Source organism: Mesocricetus auratus, unplaced genomic scaffold (assembly GCF_017639785.1).
Source record: "Mesocricetus auratus isolate SY011 unplaced genomic scaffold, BCM_Maur_2.0 Super-Scaffold_15014, whole genome shotgun sequence".
Taxonomy (NCBI): domain Eukaryota; kingdom Metazoa; phylum Chordata; class Mammalia; order Rodentia; family Cricetidae; genus Mesocricetus; species Mesocricetus auratus.
Window position 1 is genome coordinate 19317590 of NW_024429186.1, and position 14685 is coordinate 19332274.

Sequence of the window (14685 nt, forward strand, 5' to 3'; positions counted from 1 at the left end):
AAAAACATGGACTCAGAAGGGCCAATGGCAGGAAAACAAGCCATATGTCTATATTGCTTGCTTCAAGAAATGCCCCCCCCCCGGAAAGTCACATATGTAGATGTACAAAGAAAAAGGAAGAAAAATTAGGTAGACATTTCTAATCTTGTCTCATAAACAATATAGGAATAACTTTAAAATATTCCAGTTTAAGCATGCATTTAATTTGTGCTCTGGGAACCAAATAGTGTTGCCAAGATAGAGCATTCTAATAATGATTTATGTAAATTTATTTGTACAAAGTAATGGTGTAGTTGCCTATAGCAAATTGCTTAGACTATGAAATGACATTTATGGTTTTTTTTTCTCTCTCTCTCTCTGAATGAATACAATGGAGAAAATGAGAGAGCCCAGAAAGCAGAAAAAGGAAACTTAAGTTCAAAATGGAGTCTGATGCCTCAAGAAGCAGAAATGGCTGACCTGGTGTAAGAGCTGTGTCTGGGGGGTTCTCTGTGATATAATTGTCATTTTTAAGGGCAAGATAGTTTTGGAAGGCTAGAGCCCTATGTTTTGGGCATGGTAAAGTACATAGACACTAAAACTCTTAGAGCAGCGACATATTCCTTGCCCTGGTTAGCACCCTGGTGGCTAGCTTACAACATGTGGCATGCAAAACAAATGTAATTAAAATTGGGCAATTAATCTTAGCCACTAGTTACTTATTACCAGGGAAAGTCATGCTTTAGTCATAAATGGAGCCCAAATATTATGAAACAAAAACCAAGCAACAGAACTCTCCCAAGATCGGATCCTCAGACCTCCCTCCGGGCATGTACCTGCTGCCTGCACTGTTTGGTCCGTTGATAAAGGCTCCAGGTGTTCCCTGGGAGCATTTGGTCAGTAAGAGCCGTACACCCACCAAACAGTGTCTGGATGCTTGGACCTAGTGAATACCCACTATAGTTTCCACACCAGGCACTGTTTAGAAGAATAAATCAAACATTTTTACTCCTGAAGATACTTGATTTGTTCAGAAAGCACTTTTCCTATCTCACTTGCTGGTCTCAGTCATTCAGGGGAGGTGGATATTTATACTGTAAACGTGGGGGCTATAGAAGTGGCAGAACCAGATGTCCGTGGATTTCAGTCAAAGCTCCGCCTTTTGGTTTGCCCCAAGGCATTTTGGAATTGTGCTCATGCTTGGGAGAGGACAAGTAGAGCAGAATGACCACTCAGTGTGGTCCTCAGCTGGTCTGGGGCCACGGGCTGATGACTGACAAGATTTAAAGGCCAAGCAGGATCATCGGCCTGAATGAAAAGCACTTGGCTTCCAAGAAAATGGGCTTCTCTGTGAGTTCAAGGCCAGCCTGGTCTACTGAGTGAATTCCAGGATGGCCAGGGCTACACAGTGAAATCCTGTCTCCAAAAACAAACAAACAAACAAACCAAAAGGTATGGACTGACTCCAGATCTGCACAATGTTGCTAACAAATGCAGATCTTGTTTGTTTGTTTGTTTGTTTTTCCAGAGAACGCACATCGATCTGCTTGACTCTGTCTTGGGAGTGCTGGGATTAAGGGTATGTGCCACCACTGTTGGCACAAATGTAGATCTTAAAAGTTGTGCTAAGGGGCTGGAGAGATGCCTCGGGGGTAAGAGCACTGCCTGCTCTTCCGGAGGGCCTGAGTTCAAGTCCCAGAAACTACATGGTGGCTCACAACCATCTATAATAGGATCCGATGATGCCCTCTTCTGGCCTGCACTTATACATGCAGAGCACTCATACATAAAGATAAATAATTAAATAAATTGTGCTAAGGTTGGTTTTGGTGAATGGTCCTACAAACTCAGCATGAAGCTGTGGATCCAGACATAACCCTTAGCTGTTATTCCCTGTGATGACTAATCTAGATTTAGAATCACCATAGAAACCAATGTCTGGACATGTCTTCCTGAAGGTTCTCCATGAGGTTAATTGATGTGGGGAGAGCCATGTTCAACATGGAGGGTCCCATTCAAGAACAGGGACCCCAGGGGGATAGAAACCGAGCGTCAATTTTCCTCTCTCTGCTTCCTGACCATGTATGCAATGTAATTGCTGCTGGTGGCATGACTTCCCTTCCTTGATAGACTGTGCCCTCACGCTGACATTGCTGCTGTTGGCATTGTAAAGGGAAGTCTTTTTCTTGAGAGAAGCCTTCCCGCCGGCCTGGTTCCAGAGCCACATCAGTCCCAAATAAACACACAGGAGGCTATATTAATTATGAAGCTGTTGGCCTTGCTTGTTTCTTACTGGCTAGCTCTGACTTAAGTATTTATCCCATAATTGCTAATCTAAGTATTTCTCTTACCGGAGAGGTTTCCGGGCTTCCTACCCCATGGCGTTACATCTTGACTCCTGTGTTTCTCCTTCCCAGAGTTCTCCTAGACTCCTAGTCCCACCTATCTAGATTCCTATTGGCCAGCAGTGCTTTATTGACATAATCACAGGACTTCCCACATCATGGCATGACTTCCCTTCCTTGATGGACTGTGCCCTCACGCTGAGTCAGATGAACCCTTCCTTTAGCGGCCTTTGTCGGGTGTTTTGTCACAGCAGCGGACAGGTAACTAGTACATTCTTCGTCTCATCCCTTCTGCTTCCTGGATACAGTCTCTGAAATTTGTTTACATTATGGAGATGGTAGGAGGAATAAATAACTCTTTAAAGAGCTGGGCATGCTGCTCAGAAGATGTTAAATTCTTAGTTCATGGTGTCTCTTAAAATTTTTCTAGTTGGGGTGACCTGAGAGCGTATGGGTCAGACTGAAAATTGTGAGATTAAATATATATTTAATTTAAATGTGACTTGACTTGAAAGATGTGAAAAAAACAGTTATTTATATATATATCAAAAGACAGCAAATCAAGTATGAGAATTCTTTCATTTAACAAGCAACTCTTAGTGTTTAAAACCCTTTCTTTGTAAGCTGTTTACAAGGACGGAGAGACCAGATAGCCTGTTCTCAAGCCGAACAGGAGGTCGGTTGTTTTCTTTAATATTATCATAAAAAATGGACTAGATGGCTATTTTCACGCGATAAGTGGGACCAGTGCGTCCACTTCAATGCACACGGTTCTTATTGTCCAAGAATTTGGAAATCAAGTTGACCCACATCCTTCTTTGTTGCTACAAGTCCTGATTCTGGCAAAGAGCCTGAGAATTGTTTCTCTTCAGTAGTCCTGGCTAGCTAGGGAGTGGATTAAGACAAATGGACGGGAGTCTGACTTTTGGCTCTGCTGCTTCTGCCTGCAAAAGAAGCCATTGTCTCTCTCTCTCTGCTGAAAGGTTCTCAGCCAGTGTAGTCGGGCCCTGTTTAGATAGAATTAATTTCCATTGGAACTTTATAGCCTGTGCTCTTATCAAGGGTGGAAATGAAAACGAATCCTCTCTAAAATGTGTTGATTTCTGTATTTTTTTAAATGGCTTTATATCACCCCAGAAAACGCATTTCACAAAAGATTCTCTGGGAGAAAAAAAGGTAAGGAAATGTGAAGTGTGGGATTCCTTTTTAATTTTGGAGACATGGTTTTAATAGCCCTGGCTGGCCTGGAACGTCATGTATAAACCAGGCTGGCCTCGAACTCGTGGAGAGCCACCTGCCTCTGCTTCCAGAGTACTGGTACTAAAAGTTGTGTACCACCACAGCCACAGGGATTCTTTTGTTTGTTTGTTTTTGTTTTTCTAGACAGGGTTTCTCTGTGTATCCCCGGCTGTCCTGGAACTCCTCTGTGGACCAGGCTGGCCTCTAACTCTGAGAGATCTGCCCTCCCCTGCCTCTCCAGTGCTGGGGTTAAGGGCGCACGCTGCCACCACCACCTGGCTTCCACAAGGATTCTTACATAAGATTAGAAATAGGTAATAAATGTAAAGACTGAGAATGCATGTAGCTCAGTGGTAGAGCAGTTGAAGGACGTGTGGAACACCCCAAGTGTAATACCCAGCCGCCCAAAAGAGAAACAGAGAAAAAAGACACTTCCAAAATCAGACAAAACTCCAGAGGGAATCCTAAGGCACCCTGCTTGAGCTGACAACCTAACAGAAAATAGACGTTAGCATACATGCACAGAGGACTGTAGAGATAGCCCAGAGGTTAAGAGCACTACTTGCTCTTGCTGAGGACCGGTGTTTGAGTCTCAACACCTACACAGCAGCTCACAACTACCTATAACTCCAGTTCCAGAGGGCCTGATGCCATCTTCTGGGCCTCTTGGGTACTGTATGCACATGGTGCAGACATACATGTAGGCGAAGCACCCATACACCTAAAGATTAAAATTATAAAATAGACCTAGAAAATAAAAATGTGCATAGAAGTGTTCAAGTGTGAGCTCCTTCCCGCCCTAAGGCATGGTGAGGAGACTAAAGCCATGATTGTAGAGATCAGTATCTTTCCTTGGTATAACGAAAAGGTGGCGATGTACACCTGTAGGGATATACACCTGTCCCCTTGACTGCACTCATGAGCTACATAATGACATCCTGGTCAGTGATGGATTGCCTGTCCCAGAAGGTTAAAGTAAAGCCAAGAAATCCTGTTGCCTCATTTTTACTGTACTCTTCCAACACTCTCCCATGCATGTAGACTCTCGTATTGTACTTGTTTTTAGCAGAACAGCTTAAGGTGGTTCTACTTCTGGCCCCTTTTTGCCTGAGAAACATTATAGGACCCCAGATATATAGGTGAATTAAATAGGTACACAAATCAAACATTTACTGTTTGTACATTGTACAATTTATTTTAAAATAATTCCTTGGTTATAAGTTGGATTTATCACCTATTAAAGACAAAAGCAGTTTGCATAATAATTAGAAGGATAGGCTTATTTATTTTTATGTAACTAATTAAATCTTAGGCAAAAAGAAAAAGAAATTGTTGAAAATTCTGCCCTAATCCCAAGGTAAATTCACTGAATATTCCCTCCCTTCAAAACACAAGCCAGGAACTCAAGCATCAATTTTAAAAGTCAAACATTCTAGCATACTCCTTCCAGAGGTAAATTGATTTGATGCTTAACTTGAAAAGCAGTGATGGTAGGAAAATATTAAGTCCTTGTTTCCTAGTTAAGCCATTATGTTTCTGCAGTTATAGTATACAATAGTGTCAAATCTGAGCTGGTGCAGTGCCTGTTGTGGTTGTGATGTGATAGCCTGTGAGATACAAATTGCCTATGTTGTGTGTCAGAACCAAGGTTGCATTGAAGTCCTGTGATACAACAGGGTCAAGCAGTGCCAGGCACACCTTCGATTTAGCCGTTACAGTTACCACATCCCCCCCACACTCCTCCCCCCCCACATCCCCCCACACACAATCACTTATACAACCTCATAGGGGGTCACAGTCTACAGTTTAAGTCCCTGTGGCTTACAGTATTCAATGTGGCAATGTTCTGCATAGGTCTGTAGTGTGGGAATGAGTTACCTAGGCTAGATGTGTGGCAGGCTGTACCAAACAGATTTGTGTACTAATGGTGTGTGTGTGTGTGTCTGCGTGCGGGTGCATGCAATAATGCCCTCTAATGAATGTATCCTGATGTCAAACAACATGCCACTACTTTTGCAATCTCACTGCTGTGTCAAACCTAGATCTGAGGACCCTTGGGTTTCCTGCTCCTACTTCTTGATGCCACTTTTGTCTGCTCCCTTTTGGTCTCATATTGCTGTTTACTGGAGGCCCAAAGCCCAGGGTTTATCCTTATTAAAAGAAGATTAGCAAGTATTAGAGACATACCGGCAATTAAGACTTTTCTTCCTGGCTTCAGGAGAGTGTGGAACATTTGAAAAGATGAGTGGGCATCTGTTCCTAGCACTCTGGGTTAAGACTATGCAATCATGTTTATCTCCTGGGTGACATTTGGACATGCCAACCCCTGCAGAGGCAGAGAGGAGCTAGCTGTTCCTCTGATTGCCATGCATAGTGTGTTATTGAACCTGTTGATCTGCATTGTACCTGTTACCCCCATGTGTCCTCCAGTGTCATACTGATTACCACTGTCTCTTGTAAACACATATGAAGGCCCCCAGTGGATAATGGAATGTTAATCTGGGATTGAGTCATTGGACCCAATCTCAGGACTACGTGCAGTCCTTGGAGTGCCACTGATGACGGTGACAACATAGTTCGAGAAAGAACGTCTGGAACTGGGGCTAGAACTTGACTGGTAGAGTGCCTGCCTAGTGTGCAGGGAACCCTGTGTTCAGTCACCACGACATAAACCAAGTGTGGTGATGCGAGCCTGTCGTCCCAGCACTTGGGAAATGGAAGCAGGAAGACCCGGAGTTCAAAGTCATCCACGACTACATAGGAAGACATATAGACCAGCCTGAGCTGCCTGAGATCCTATCTCAAACACACACACACACACACACACCCTCACACACACACACACACACACACACACACACACACACAAAACAAAACCTGGTTTTATTGGGACCAAACTTCAAGTTGGAGTGGGGATGTCTTCCCGGGAGTCTGAAGAGCTATTTTGAAGTAGATTCCTGTTGCAAGAGAATGGTCTTCAAACTGGGCTGCTTAATAGGACAAATAGACCACAGAAGAGGAGGGAGAGGCTTTTTGCAAAGACCTGTCTCCCCAGAGCCTAGGTCCAGTGGCCTCTGAACAGTTGGACTTTTGACAGTCAGACCCTAGTACAAAATGTGTTTGCTTGTGAGATCAGCACACTGATAGCAACCAGGGTAAACCCGTTTATCAGCTCGCCTCTATTTGTGCTGGAAGCTCAAGGAATTGAACTGCTTTTGACTGCACCCCCGCCTGCCCCCCCCCCCCCGTGTCACTATCTTCTGGTGACATGTAATTTTCCAGGTGAACAAAGAGAGGCAGGGAATTGGTCCAAAAAGCCACTGAAGGACTGAATTACTCCCCAGCGATTCGTTGGATCTGATGAATGGGACCCACTGTCTCCTTACCTGTCTCTGGCAAGAACGAGACAGGACTCAGTTCTGTGGGAGGACTAGGGGATGCGGAGGGTCCCATCAGAGCCTGTTTCTGGTAAATAAGGAAATGACCTGCTGACTCCTCTTTTGGAGTGGTGAGTGGCTGTGTCGAGCGCGTAGCAAGGTGCTAATTGATGACTTCTAACTCCTGAAGACTATTTTCTTTTTGAGGCTTGCTCTCTTGTAGCCCAGGCAGGACTCCATACTCACTATAATGAGGATGACCTTCTGATGATTCTCAAGTGCTGGGATTCCATGCCCCTCCACACCCATTTTATAAGGTGCTGGGGATTGAACCCAGGTCTTCATGCATGATCAGGAAGCATTCTATCAACTGAGCTATGCCCCCAGCCTCAGGCTTATTATTGTCACATTAAATAACATTATTTCCAATATGGATGTAATGGAAATATTACTATTTGCATTAGCTTGCTGATACATGTGAAAGTTCATGTAATGTATGTACATGTGGAACTATGTATGTCTATATGAACATGTATGCATGCATCCATTAAATACATGTTATTTTTCAATTCTGGGCACTTTATACCATGCCCAGTCTCCTCTAGATTGGGACATAGCTAAATTATCACCATCTATCTACATTGTCTTCCATATCACCCTATTTCCGTGTCTTTCTTAGTTCTACCTAGGATATAGACTATGTGCTTAACTGAACAAAAATGCCAACAAACTGCTATTTATTTTATTAAACAGCTCGAGCAGAGATGTTTGGTCTGATTGCTGAAAATTGTTAGTTTATCACTGAACTGCCCTCATAGTTCTTATTATTCAATTTGCATTGTTTGCAATAATAATTATTACTACATAAAAGAGCATGGTGCCTTTATTTGTACAGTTCTTTCATTAATAATTTAACTGGCTATTACACCCAATGTAATCTTGACATATGTCAAGATGCTTAGAGGTCGGCCCTGAGCATCTTCAGATGTCTGAATGCAGGTGTGAGTTGTAAGACTTGAGTCGGGATACGAGTGGGAAGGTCACTGGCCTTAACATCCAGTTGCTGGCACATCCCTCCCCTTCTCTATTTGGTTCTGAACATTTTAGTGGTTCTGCAATGGTGACTCTGACCTGGTCATTTTAACACCCTGAGAAAATAGATCACGGTATGGATATTTTGCTAATATGGCTGGCTTGTACTGATTTACAAGTAAAAAAATAATAATAGTGGCTAACACCATAAATCTAACCCAGGCTGGTGGAACCAGTGGCTTTGTAAATAGCCTGTGTACCCATGAGGCCTGTTCTAGAGAAGTGTGGAGATTTTATCAGTCACTACTTAACTGCCCCCCACTGCATATATCAGAACTTTATAAAGTATAGATGTTTTATTATACCATGCTGTATGAAACTGTAGTTTATGACCCTTTTTGTCTAGGCAAGTCTTTCTATAGGCTTTGTCTTAAACCCATGTTTTATGTATTAAATAAATCAGTAACTTGAACTTTGCCTCTTGAGGTATGAGATCACAGCGCAGGTTTGGAGGGGTAATACAACATGACTGTGGTGGTGTCAATTCACCCTGAGGGCCAAAGGCTCCATTTTCAAACTGGGTTAAATAGACAAAATCAAGCAAATGGAAGATTGCCATTTGGCTAGCCCAGCCTGGCTTCTAGGATGAATACATTTGTTGGTCAAGAGTGTCATGGAGGGTCAGGTATGATGGTACTCATGGCGCTGGGGAGGCAGAGGCAGGAGGAGCCTGAATTTAAGGTCAACCTGGGCTACGTAGTTAGAAAAGAAAGAGGGAATAAGAGTGGAAAGGAGGGAGAGGAAAGAAAGGTCCCATGGAGGAAACTTTCCCTATTGGAGCTGGAGTTTATGAGAGTTATGCTGTTCTCTTCCCTGAGTGGCCCATGCTGCCTGAGCAGGTTCTTTCTGAAAGCTTGTCTTTCACTGGGCTGTGTGCTCTCTCAGCTCAGTAATGGAGGCTTCATAGAGCAGGTGTCGGGAGTTTCTAGAGCTCCATTTCATGAGCTACCTTTTGAAACGAGTTGAGCTAATCCTAATTAAAATTGCACTCACACCCTTAATGAACATCTGAGTCCCTGGCACAGTGAACCCTAGGGGTACATAATCTATATTAATGCCATTGAGCTTGTAACAAGGACCTGCCCACTTGGAAGAAGGTCACTTCCTGATGGCCAAGTTGAGCATATGTGCAGCTCAAGCTTGGCTAGGTCATGAGGTGACAGGCAATGCCCCAAACTCAGCAGTGTAAAATAACAAAATTTTTGTCCTTGCACACTCTACTTGTGTGCTGAGAGTGGTCAAGAACTGTGCTCTTAGGGTTGTTCTTAGTCTTGTTCCTAGAGCAAGAGATCCCAGTTGGATTATATTGTCAACTTGACACAACCAAGAATCACAGAGGAAGAGGGAGTCTTAATTAAGAGTTTGACCATATGAGATTGACCTATGGCTAGGTGTGGGGGGGGGGTTGCCTTGATTGTTGATTACTGACTGATATGGGAGGCCCCAGCCAAATGTGGGCGAATGTGGGCGGTACCACCACTGGGTAGGTGGATCTGAGTTGTAGAAGAAAGCTGGAGAGGAACCAGAGAGAGCAAGCCAGGAAGCAGGGTTCTTCCGTGCCTTGCTTCCAGGTTATTGCCTTGAGTTCCTGCCTGACATTTCTCTAAGTTGGACTGTGACCTGAAAGTGTAAGAAGTAATCAACCGTTTCCTCAAGTTGCTGGGTTCAAGGTTAGCCTGGTCTACAGAACAAGTTCCACAACAACCAGGGCTATACTCAGGAGCCCTGCCTCAAACAACAAGAAGAAAGGAAGGGAGAGAGGGAGGAAGGGAAAGAAGGGAAGGGGAAAGAGGAAAGGAAAGGAAAGGGAAGGAAAGGAAAGGGACAGAGGAGAGAGGAAACACAGATGGTCCCAGACAACAAGACGTTGTCTTTGAACTCATGCACTAAGCTTTAGTAGATGCTCTCTGACTTGTCATCCTTAGGGTAGACACATCTCTAAGTGTTTTCTGGCACTCTTTTGTAGAAGAGAACACTAAACTCAGAGAGCCGAAATCATATTCCTACAGTCTAAAACACAGATGGTAGAACGGGGATCTTGTGCAGGTGGTGGGACCATCAGAACCCAGCAGTTTCTGTGAGAGGAGAAAGGCCTAGAGCATTTAAGGTCCTTTCCACAACGTGGCAGAGAAATGGGTCATAACTGTAGGATGATGCTGTTCTCCATACCCAGCTTTGTGTTGAGTTCTAGTGTGTGCCTTGTTTGGTGGTGAAATCCCAAAGAGTGGGCCAGGACTTCCTGCTTCTGCCAAGTGAATGAGGAGTTGCAGAACACCTGGCTGAGCTGGTGTGTAAACAGATGCTTGTGAAATGCATTTTACACAGTTGAGATAAACCCACGACTTATCTGTGTCATGATGATCAATTTAGTTCTGGTATGTTCCTGTAGGAGGTAGATGACCTCAGAAGCACCTCAGACCAGGGGCAGGATTTGCCTGAGAGGCTGATGTAGCTTTGAACTGGATGGGTCCTGCATGGAAGCCAGCGGCCATCATCTCACTAGCATTTACCATGACTATCCATTTGGTCTGCACTTTACAGTTTATACAGGGCGCCTCCATGTCCTGCACGTTCAGCAAGGCAGGTGCTACTGTGGTTTGATTGCCATTTGTCCCCTCCAAAGCCTGTGTTGAAATTGAATTGTGCCTATGAAAATGATGGACCCACGGGAAGCAATTAGGTTGAAAGGGATGAATGCCTTTCTCTAAGGGTTCTCAGTCTCTGGAGACTGGGTTAGTTATCAAGTGAGTCTCTGCATGCGATGCATGGGCACTAGAAGGTTGGAGGTTAACCTTGGGTTTTGGTCCTTGGCCCTTTGCTTTGTTTGATTCAGGGTCTTTTTGTTGTTTACTGTTATGTATACCAGACTAGCTGGCCTGAACACTTCCAAGGATTTTTCTGTCTCTGCCTTCCATCTTGCCATCACATGAAGCCAGGCCGATGAATGCATTCCTCCATGGCCAGCTTTTCCAATGGTTCTAAGGATGCGGACTCAAGCCCTGATGCAGCCAGTGTTTTGCCCACTGGGCCTTCGCTGCAGCATTTGCATTGAGTCTGCTCTTTTGTACAAGCTTGCATTTTCACTTTCCACTAGCCTATTATCCTCAGCTGCCACCACTGCACCCTTGGATTTCCCAGCCTCCAGAACCATGAATGAGAATATAATCCCATTGCTTATAAAGCACACAGCCTCCGTTACTCTTTGCTTGCTGCAGAAGCAGACCAGGTACCATCTCCCCCTTTTAGGAGGAGACAGGGAGATGTTGGATGGACTTACCCGAGGCCACGGTGCCACAAGTAGAGAACATTATAGCCCTGGAGACAGACAATACATGCACTCTCTCTGTCCGCCTGTCTCTCTCCTCTCTCCACAGTGCTTCTCTGTAGACACTGCAGGTTCTTTACCGGAAGCAGACCATTCTTTACTGGAAGGAACCTTTCTTTCCCACTTAAAAAAAACAACTCGAGACCCCCAGAGAGGGTAGAAGAGGAATGGGAGCCCTTGCCCTCATTCACAGGAGCCGCTTGGCTGGGAGTCCAAATGGAGACCAGATAATATAAACAGGAGGAAAACGACCTTGAACCCCAAGCAGTCAGGAGGCAAGGCTTTCTTCATCTGCTAGCTGCAGGCAGCAACTTTGCAGTCTGGAGGACCCACAGCCTGGCTTTCTGGGTCAAGGACAGGCCTAGGACTTCTTGTTTCTTGGGATTCTGGTGCCTTGGGATTCTGGTTGCCTGAACCCGGGCAGAGAAGAGCTGCAGGCTTACCCAGCAGGGACACACCCTGGAGATGGGAAGAGGACAGGTTAGCCAGTGGTCTTTGCTTAGTGGACTCTGAACCTCAACTTTTTCCTTACCTGAAAATTAAAAATAAAAATATAATCTTTTACTTGTCTGAAAATTTTGAAAACATCTAGTTCTGGGGAGGAGCTGTGGAATGGGTACCCTTACTCAGTACTTGCCTTGGGGCATACTAGCAGAGTGTCTTGGAAGTGCACTTCTACGAAAATTTATGTTGCACAGACCCAGCAAGCTCACTTGCCTGTAGAAATAAATCTTATGGATTTTTTTCTACCAACCAAAGTGGTAAGAACTGATGAACAATGCTATCTTAATATTGTTTGTGATAGTGATAGCAAATGGACAGTCTCGGTCTCCATCTGCAGGGACAGCTCAGAGCCCAGTGCTTTGTCCTGGTCCACTGGGTAGCACTTAAAAGGACAAGATGGAAAGGGTACAAAGATGAAACAGCAATAAGAAGAAAACTGATTTGCTGAGTGCCATCTACATTCTAAAAGTCTTATATATTGTGTTAGTCAGTATTCCATTGCTATAAGAAATATCCGAGCTGTGCTGGGGTTTAACTCATCAGAGGAACATTTGCCTGGTATGCATGAGGCCCTAGCCTAAATACAGTAACCCCCAGTGCCTGGCAAAAAAACGAAATACATGAATATGTAAACAAATGTTTAAGAGGATCAGCTTAGAAAGAGGAAGGTTTCATTTTGGCTTACAGTTTTGGAGGCTTTAATTCATGGTCCCTTTGCCTTGTTGCTTTTTGTCTGTGGTGAGATGGCATATCACTGTGGGAATGCTTGGAGAGGAAGTAAAGAACAAGACATAAGCCGGGAAGGGTGGGGTTCCAGCATCTTCCGTCAAGGGCACTTCCCCAGTGCCCTCACTCTCTCCTAATCAGCCCCACTCCTAAAGGTTCTACTAACTGTCATTGGTGCCATGGTCTGACCATTAGAACATGGTCATCAGGGTGCATTTCATATGCCAACTGTTTCATGTGTCAAGTCATCTGTACTTATTTTTACAGATGCAGAGGTTTGATCATAGTGGAGTTTCACAACCTTCTCAGAGTCTTAGCATGGGACAGGAAATTCAAAGCAAGTATCTGCATGCTGGTCTCAAAATATTCTTTAGTAAGTAAAAAGGCAGTTTTGGGAAAGTGGGTGTGATGGCTTATGTTAATTGTCATTTTGTCAGAATCTGGAATGACTTGAGAGATGGGTTCCTGTGTGTGCCTGTGGGAGATCTAGATTGCATTAAGTGATGTGTTAAAATCCATCTTAAGCTGGACAGTGGTGCTGAACACCTTTAATCCCAGCACTCGGGAGGCAGAGGCGAGCGGATCTCTGTGAGTTTGAGGCCAGCCTAGTCTACAAGAGCAAGTTCCAGGACAGCCTCCAAAGCTACAGAGAAACCCTGTCTCGAAAAACCAAAAAAAAAAAAAAAAAAAAAAAAAACCAAACCAAACCATTTTAATTGTGGGCAGGGGGTTGCAAATTGTGAATGCAAAGGAGGGAGAGAGGGAAGGAGGGAGGGAGGGGGAGAGAGAGAGAGAGAGAGAGAGAGAGAGAGAGAGAGAGAGAGAGAGAGAGAGAGAGAGAGAGAGAGAGAGAGCTGAGCACCAATATTTACTGCTTTCTGCTTCTTGACTGTGGATGCCACATGACCAGGTCTTTGGAATTCCTGCCACTGTGATTTCTCAGCAGTGATGGATAGTACCCCAAAACTGTCACCTAAAACAAACCCTTACTCCCTGAAATTACTTTGGCCAGACTATTTTATCGCAGCAACTGAAAAAGGAAGTGAAACACTGAAATCCACATTTCTATAAAAAAAAATTAGGGAAACACACATACCTACATATCCACACATATCTATGACTTGGATTTAAAGCTTTGCTATTATTTGTTTTTGTTTGTTTGTTTTTAAGACAAGGTTTGTCCGTGTAGCTTTGGAGACTGGCCTGGCACTAGCTCTGTAGACCAAGCTGGCCTTCAACTCAGAGATTCACCTATCTCTGCCTCCCAGGTGCTGGAATTAAGGGTGTGCTTTACCACTGCCTGGCTAAATTTTGTTATTGTTTATGCGTGTGCCCAAGATCAGAACAGGCCATTCCATCACTGGAGCTAGAGTTACAGGAGGCTGTGACCTACGCATTGTGAGTGCTGGACACTGAACTCAAGTTCTTGGAAGAACAGCAAGTGTTCTTAAGTGCTGAGAAATCTCATCAGCCTTCTCCTTATATGTTTAATGATTATTATTAATGGCAAGGTTCACGATAGAAAAAGGGGGCTGAGAGTGTAGTCACTAGAATGCTTGCCCAGTGAGTATATACAACGTCTTGGTTTTAATCCCTAATACCAAATAAAGCCAGGTGTGGTAGTATAACCCTGTAATCCCAGCACTCTAGAGGTAGAATCAGGAGGATGAGGAGTTCAAGGTCATTTGTAGTTACTGTGGTGGTTTGAATGAGAAGTGAACTCCATAGGCTCAGGTACTTGAATACTTAGTTGCACTGTTTGGGGCTGGGAGGGGGGTATGGAGCCATTATGGGGTAGAGCTTTGCTAAAGGAGTTTCTCACTAATCACACGGGCTTTGTGGGTTTATAGCCTTGCCACTTCCAGTTCAGTCTTCAGGCTTTGGGTTTGCAGTTGAAGATGAGATCTCTCAGCTCCCTGCTCTGAATGCCTGTTGTCAAGCCTCTCCCAGCATTATGGGCTCTCCCTCTGGAGCCCTAAGCCAAAATAAACTCCTCCCTCTATAAGGAGCCTTGGTCATGGTATTTGATGAGAACAACAAAAAGTAACTTAGTAGAGCTACATAGACAGTTCAAGGCCAGTTAAGTTATAACAGACCC

At 44.3% G+C, this 14685-nt stretch overlaps 1 protein-coding gene across 5 annotated transcripts in view; it reads left to right on the forward strand.

The window, feature by feature from the left end:
• Positions 1-14685, forward strand: part of Foxn3 (forkhead box N3) — a 369915-nt gene that overhangs the window by 112800 nt on the left and 242430 nt on the right. Inside the window, exon 3 of one of the 5 annotated variants that reach the window (XM_040742642.1) lies at positions 377-464. The exons of the other annotated variants lie outside the window; for them this stretch is intronic. The gene's annotated coding sequence lies outside the window, so the exon portion shown is untranslated. The remainder of the gene's footprint in view (positions 1-376; positions 465-14685) is intronic. 5 annotated transcript variants of the gene reach the window in all.